Raw genomic sequence first — 8438 nt, 5'->3', positions numbered from 1 at the left:
GTTAGTGGTCATACCAAACAAGATGAGGAAGACACTGCGAAGCTATTAGAGCTGTACATTTGTAGGAAGCTTTTTTTTGCCAACTTTGGGAGACAATAAGTTGGACATTGGTTCGGTACTTGAACAATCTGAATACCATACGGATGTATGACTGGACAGGCGCAATATTGGCAACGTTGATGGGGTCAGTGAAGGATTTTCACAAAACGCTGGGGAAGGTGACTAGCTGCGTGGTTGCGTTGTTGGTAAGTATGTGACGGAATTCATTGTTGTTATTGTCTGGTATGCATGGTTGGGTTTATTTGCAAGTTTAATTTGATTATTGAATTTTGTGATGTGTGTGTCGCAGTATTGGTTATGTGAACATTCTACAATAGTGGAGCCTGAAACCGAAAACATGTTTCCAAGGTTCCTTAAGTGGGGCATTGGAACACTGCTGACTAAAGCACAAGGGGTAGAATTTGCTGGTTCTGTCACGTTTCAGGTATGCATGGCATTGGTTCTCAATCTGGTTGTTGTGGAAGTTTGTCAGTTGTAGTCTGATAATGACCTTTGTAATTTGAAAATGTCATTGTGTTTGTGATGTGAACAGGTGAAGACTGATCATTTGAGATCTCTTGAGCATGAACGAGAAATAATGGGATTAGATGTCGAAGCGGTTGACAGATATGTGGCCGACATTGTTGACATTAGCGCAAACAATGTTGGTGGTGATGATGATTTTGTTGACGGAGTTAATGTAATGAAAGAGACAGTTGATGTTGGAATGCGGGGTGAGAGTGTTGAGGCACGTGGGAACAACAAAATTGGCAAGAGTCATGTGGGTAATGTGCGTGATGATTTAGTGGGTGTGTTCGGCGCTGGGATGGATGTACAGCGTGAATCGTTAACTGCAATCACAACACTTCAGCTGCAGAACAAAAACAAGGACAATATGACATCACTCCTTCAAGAAGAGATTACTAAGTTGAAGAGTAAGAGCGACTTGCAGGCTGTGAACATAGTTGGCGGTTTTGAGAGTGTTTTGAAGATGAAAGATGAGGAGCTTGAAAAGTTGAGGAAGGAGAATGGGGAAATGCAGAAAAAAATTTCATTATTGGAAGACCAACTGGAGGACCGTGACGTACATGTTGTCACGCAAGCATTCCGTGACGCTGGAAATAAGCAAGTTGCTGGTGGATGTGGCACGGGATGCAGTGGGTATGGTGGGTCTTTTTTGTGCGATGTGTCACCGTTACGTGCAGTCAATGATTGTGCATGGAAGGCAGGCAATGAATCGAATGAGGTGGAGCTGCATGATCCAATGGATGTCCAGCAGTGTGATGCGGAAGTAGAAGTGTTGCCATATGTGGGTGAAGGAGTACCGTGGTTAGGCGTGCAAAATTCGTTGGTACGTAACATTAAAGGCAAAGTGAGGAAGGAGCGGAAGTTGGCAGACTATGAGTACCTGTTATTGGGGGTGCGTGATAGAATGATGGGATCAGAAAGTGATAATGTTGGAGGAGAGAAGGACTGTGTGATTGGTAATGCCGTTATAGATGTGGATGCAGTTGAGGTAGCAGGGAATAAATGGTTGGGATTTGATATCAACAACCGGTTAGGGGTGTGGAAGATGATGACATTTGAAGAGAAGACGAAGATCAAACAAGCGTATGATCGTAACGGCAACGGGTAAGGTTTTTTTTATTGTTTCCCTTCATTATGTTGCTGTGTGTACATCACCGTTTTATATGGATTTTAAACAATTTGTTTGTAGGGCTATTGTGTGGGTAGACGGTTCGACCGGCGTGACAGTAGACTTTACAGATTTGAAGGGACTGGTTAGACAAAGCAGTGTACGGGGCAATGTACGTTTAAATTTCTCTTAAATGAGTTATACTTAGCGTTTGTTAGTTGTAGAGTATGAATGTAGCAAATGGTGGCAGCATGCGAAGTGGTGGATTTTTTGTTTTTTTTCTTTTTTTGAGGCGCAGTTGATTTATGCAACGCAGGTGATTGATGCTTATACGGAGCTGTTGAAAACTGAGTAGTTGAAGCTATTTGGAAATGATGATCAGGCAGACAAATCCTATTTTTTCAGTAGTGTTTGCCTGGTGAGTTGGTGTGGGCGAGTGGTAAGTGATTATGTTGTGGTTATTTATAACGTGGTGTGGTTGTTGCATGTGTGCAGGATATGGTAAAAAGTGCAGATGTGGAAGGCTTTGATAAGTTTGTGCGGAAGAATATTTCTGCCGGTACCATGTGTCGGTTCATTCATTTCCCGATGTGCCATAATGGACATTGGACACTTGTCGTATACGATACTGAGAGCGGTGAGTAGAAGCATTACAATCCGATGCGGCAGCGTACGGAGAGGGTAGACGTGCATTACACGGAAGCGCTTTTGTTGGTAAGTTGTTAAGTAATGCTTATTGATGTGTGGGTGGAATTTATGTGTTCATACTTGTATGTGTTTTGTATATGTGGCAGAAGGAAGGGGTGACGAACGTCATGAAACAGTCGCTGATTGAGTTGGGAATGAATGTTCTTAGCATCGAGGCTGATTTCGACCATGCGCTAGAGGCAGTGAGTAGGTGCCCACAGCAAAAAGCAGAATCGTAGGTGTGGTAGTTGTGAATGTGGTGACCTATTGTGTGGGTGTGTAGTTTTGTGTACTTCGTACAGTTTTAGTGATTTAACGTAAATGTTGTTCAATGCAGGCTTGACTGTGGGATAATTATGTGTGCTATAATGCGACAGTATGTGCACCATTGGGATGTGGAACAGACACTGCAAGGTTCCAACTGCAGTGTGTTGCGTGCAAATATGGTGAAGTCTTTCGTCAATGATCCGGTGCGGGGGTTAATATAGTATATATCTCTGTTGGTGCTTTATTTGGCTGATGGAATTATCATTAAATTAAAAAAAAATTGTGAAATGTTCATATGACAATTTTTTGTTAGAAAGGTTGTTATTCTCGTGTAGTTATTTAGTTTTGAAACATATATTTAGTAGTTTTGGTTGTTGGTTTTTGCAGTTGTTGTACGTCTGTTTTTTGGTGTTAACATACAGTCGTTGTGCAGTACTTATCATGGGTTTTGAATGAAATAAGTTTTTAGTTGGACAAATGATTTGGTGTGTTTTTTGCTGTGTATGTATGTTGACGGTCATTGTTATGTGCATGATACTTGGGGAAAAATGTCGACGAATGTAGCCAAGTTTCTTTGGAAACGTAGCGAAATTAGTACGTGAAGTTTGATTGTGTTGAGTGGTGTGTTACTGTGTGACTGCTTTTAGGTGGCGTAAGTCATGTATGTGGTGATCTTGTATCTATGATGGTATAATATGAAAATGACAGGATATAATATGAAAATGACAGGGTATTATTGGGCGGGTTGGCATGTCGGTTTTGTTGGGTGCGCGTTTATTTGTCGACCTTAGGTGGGGTGATTGTGTTAATGCATGATGGGCAGTCTGTGGGAGATCGTGGGTTCGGACAGTGTTTGTGTGGATTTTTACGTGGATGTCTGTAATGTTTGATGGGTTATTTGTTTGTACATGGTACATGTGAGACGGACTTGTAGGGAACAAATGTTGTATATCGGAGTGGTGTAAGGCCTGTTTTGAAAAAAGATGTTGGAAGTGTTATGGTTATGTAATGTGGTTTTCAATTGTGAATGTGCCATAATGTTGTGAATCAATTAGACGTCAACTTGTAAAACGAAATAACAGGATAATAATAAGGTTTATGCGTTGCATGTTACGTATCTTAACATAACAACAGAAAATGTTGTCAAAGCTGAAAACATGCTGAAAACATCAAAAGTGTTACGGGTCATGGTGTGTGGCAAACCGGATTATTCTGATTAAAACAGAATGACTATAAAAATGTTGTAAATATGTGGCTGCATATAATGCTAAATTGGTTCTTTGCACATTTTCCTGTTGTGGTTCCTCAAACGTTGGCAACGGCTGCATCTAATTTGTTGAACTTCTTCCCCCCTTGAAAGCATTTGTTTTTTTTTGGGCCTTCCCGGTGGTCGTTTGACAGCTGGTGGTTGTATGATGAAATCTTCAATGCTAAATGGTGGTTTCTCAACAGTGGGTATGGGGTTTATGTTGCAAGCGTAAGAAGTCCGGTACTTCGACACATGGTAATACGGATTGACTAAATCATAAAGGTCAAGTCCGCTGTTGCGAATAGCAACAACAGCGTGAGCACAAGGGAACCCTTTGATTTGCCACTGGAAACATGAGCATGTGCGCTTCCCACATCAACCATTACTGATCGGAAAGAGTGGACTTTGAAAATCTCATTGTTGGACTGACTTAGAAGCCATGATCTGCTTTTGTTGTATGCTTTAACTAACCGATCTTCCATCTTCGGGCAAACAACACCAGGCCACGAATGCGCCTTGTGTCGGTGTTTGGACATCTGTCGCATAATCTTGGTCCAAATACTGTCAACCAATTGAGTAATTGGGAGGTGGCGTGCTTCTCGTATCCATGAGTTGAATGACTCGACGACATTGGAACTCATTTCGCCATAACGCGCACCGCTGGTGGGATAGATACAGTGACTTTGTTAGATAGAAATATACATGGTGACATTGCAAGCATGACACAGTACAAATTTGGTAAAATTAAAAGTGGTGACTGTGTACCGGAAATACGCATTTGCCCAGTACTATAGCGGTAAATCTTTTAAGAAAGCTGGTGCCACCTTGGGACCAGCCTTTATGAACTCCTCCAATTTTTGATTGAATGCAGTAACTGTTGGTGCATACGCACAAGATCGGAATTTCGACAACAAACACGCGCGGTATGAACTGTTAACGTAGCGTAATTTGTCTTGCAAGTTACGTTGCAAATGTTCTAAGCAAAATGTATGATGTGCTGTGGGAAATATGACTGGGATTGATTCCAGCAGGCCTGCGTGTCGGTCGGATAAAAATGTTAGTGCTCTTTGGCCATTTACAACGTTTGCGAGGTGTCCCAAAAACCAAGCCCAATTTGTTGTGTTTTCGGAATCAACGATGGCTATGGCTAAAGGGAATAGACCTGCATGCAATTAATTTGTCAAAAGGTCAGTCGAGTATTTTCTTGTAGAATACTGTGTACATTCATATAAACAGACATGATCGAATGTGGTGAAACATGTTGCACATGGTAAGACAAGAACGTCATACCTTGGTTGCCATCTTTCGCTGTGACGGCTAGCAAGTTCCCCTTAAATTTTCCCTTTAGAAACGTCCCATCCAAAAAAAGCATTGGTCGGCAATGGGCGAAACCATCAATACATGCTTTGAATGATATGAAATACCTTGAGAAACGGTTGTGTTGTTCGTCGTATTCAATGATGATATAACTACCTGGGTTGTTAGTCATAACTACATTGTTGTACCAACGTAATTGGTCAAACGAGATTGAGTGTGCATCGAACATTTCACTACGGGCTTTTTCGACACCTAACCAGGCAACCCGATAGCTAACCTCCAAGCCGTAATCTTTTTTCAAGTCGTACACAACATTAGTGGGGCGTGTGAGGGGTTTGTCACGCACCCATTCAGAAATGACATCAAACACTAAGTCAGAACCAGCCCTTGGGTTTTTTGGTGTCCGAACGAAAACACCACAAGTGTGCAAGCCATTCCACTTACGTATATAAAAAAATCCATTGGCATGTAACACACGTGCGTGTACGGACCACATACATCCTTTCGATTCGTGCATCATGCATATTGTTGTAATCTGAACAGAATCATTCTTAATATATTTGAACCGAAATCCGCACTCCACTGCATACTTGCGAAGAACTGTTCGAAATTCAGCAGCTCCCCCTTCAAAACTTTGGCCAACATTTCGAATTCCGTTCGCCCATGGAGCAGACAAAAAAACCTTCTCGACGTAGGGACAATATTTGTCCAAACAATCTTGTTCGTCATCCATATCCGACTCGTCAGACAACATATCCGACACACATGGACTAATCTGTACATTGTTGTGTGGATAGTGAACATTTTCTGAATATCTCGCACGTGGTACCTCAATGATAACATTAATGCATTGCAACCGGAAAGATCGAGCAAGAGAGATCATGTTCTGCATATCGACATCATTCTGTAATGTGAAGTTATTGTATCCTGGCATTTTGAAGAAAAAACACAGATTGGCAGGTGTGAGTCCGGAGAATTTTTCGTACACATGATTCACCAAGTCCTGAAATCGGAATGGGGCTTCCAAATTGACAGCGGCATTTGTATTACCGTAACAACAGATCAACATTACATGTGTATCCATCAGCTGTAACAAAAAATAAGCCGACACATTCAGAAGATGAAATTCAATAAGAAGACAAAGTCACACAACCTCACCCACAAATTAATAATGGTGACAATACAAAAACACAGTCAGATACACATACACAAAACACCCATACGAAATCACCACCATCCAGTCCCCACAGCCCACATCCCAGTCAATATACAAACCTTGTAAACACATCCACATAAAGACAAACCAACCCCCAAACGAAACCCACTATCCTATCTCCTTCCCGGCTAATGCACCACCACAGACACCCGCATTGACCATACCCCACAAACACCAATTCATACACATGCCCAACACGTTATGTAAGATGACGTCAACGTACTAGTGAAATCTAGACCACAAAACAAATCAACAAAACGCATAACTCAACATCGCAAAAAAAGCATGACATACCTGCAACCCAACGGACATTGTCGAGGTCTGAACTGCTGCATATGCCACCGAAACACATAGGCGTCACAGCACAAACACTATGACGGCACACCACAAACCCTAACAAAGAAGTGGCTGACCCATCATTTGAAGCAACATTCAACTTACCAAATATGGTGGAAATGTCTGCCCATAAAACACGTCCCACTCAATAAACTGAGGGCACAATCGTCCACAAATCAATACCAAAGATGGAAAAAAAGGATCAAATGGAACAAATCTGTCTAGTAATAGGACTTATTGGTTCAACAGTTTAAATTGGGGATTGATTGGTATAATTGTTTGTGAGGTAGGATTTATTGGTAAATAATCCTTCAATCATATCCTAATTATGAAAATGGTTTATAGTTGTTGGCTTTATTTTATATGGATTTAATTTTAAAACTCAGTTTGGACAGTTCTCTTGTCGGTATCAATATTTCTCCCACGCCACCACGCTCAATTACTATTGCAATGGCTTGGATAGTAGAAGTCTTGTTACTAAGACTTAAGATACGATATTAATGATCCGTCAGAGATAAACCTAATATATATTTTATCTATTGTGTTAACGGGATACAATGGATTGTTCACATCCTTTGGCATTTCATATTCACTTACGTTTAGGATTAATCATCTATTACCTTCTACTCTTTGCATTTGCTTTGTTACACTTCGTTTTAAAGTGTAATCAGTTTCATTAGTACATGGGTATGAGTTGTTTTGGCCAGTCAAACATAACCCACTGCTTGTCAGCTAGATATTATACCAGACGTTACTTAGTCAAATTGGATTTTATCACCTACAACTTGTCAGTAAGATGTAGTACCACCACCAGCTACCATTGGAGCAAGTTTATCACCATCTTCATCCCTACAGCATCACCTGGATCGAATTGTCAACCAATTGGTACACGAGGGGACTGGGTTGAGAACTTGAGAGTATTCCGATAAATCACCACACTGTTCTCTATTTTAGTTATTTGTGAGGGGACTGGGTTGAGAGTATTTAAATAAATCACCACACTATTCTCTATTTCAATTATTTGTAATGTTTGATCATTTATTGAGTGCTTATTGCCAGATTTTCTAATTTAGTGTTAAATAAAATTACTATCAATATAAAATTAGTCCAAATAATAACAATATAGTTATCAATCAAAACCAAAATAGTAATGGCACCAAAAGGAACTAAAAACTTAACAATTTTGAGGTCATTTATATAAAATTAGCTCATTTCTTATATTAGCAGACAATACGCGATTAAAACAAAAGAATTGGTAACCATCTGGAAACAACCTAAAAAAGTTAGTTTTTGTTATAAAAAATAATAAAAAAAAATCACATTTTTTTTAGTTAAAAAAAAACAAATATCATTTCAACTTTTTTCACTCATAAAAAATATTTTTATTTAACAATTTCTCAAACACAAAGAATTGCATGCAAATAATAAAAATTTAAGAAATATATATTAGCTACAAAATGAACATGTGACAATGTATATATATGATAGAGAAAGTTAATGAGAGAGATGTGACAAGATATGATCACATAATGAAGAATAAATGGAAGATTAAGAGAGATTGAGAATAGAAATGATAGAAATACAAAGGAGAAAAAAAAAGTTTTAATAATGAGTGACAATGAATGAATAATGACATGTCAGTTGTCATTATTATTATTATTATTATTATTATTATTATTTTCAAAGAAATC

Source organism: Camellia sinensis, chromosome 3, assembly GCF_055761805.1.
Source record: "Camellia sinensis isolate YWXY chromosome 3, ASM5576180v1, whole genome shotgun sequence".
NCBI classification, from domain to species: domain Eukaryota; kingdom Viridiplantae; phylum Streptophyta; class Magnoliopsida; order Ericales; family Theaceae; genus Camellia; species Camellia sinensis.
The sequence above is the reverse complement of the archived record's forward strand: the minus strand, read 5'-3'. Positions refer to the sequence as shown.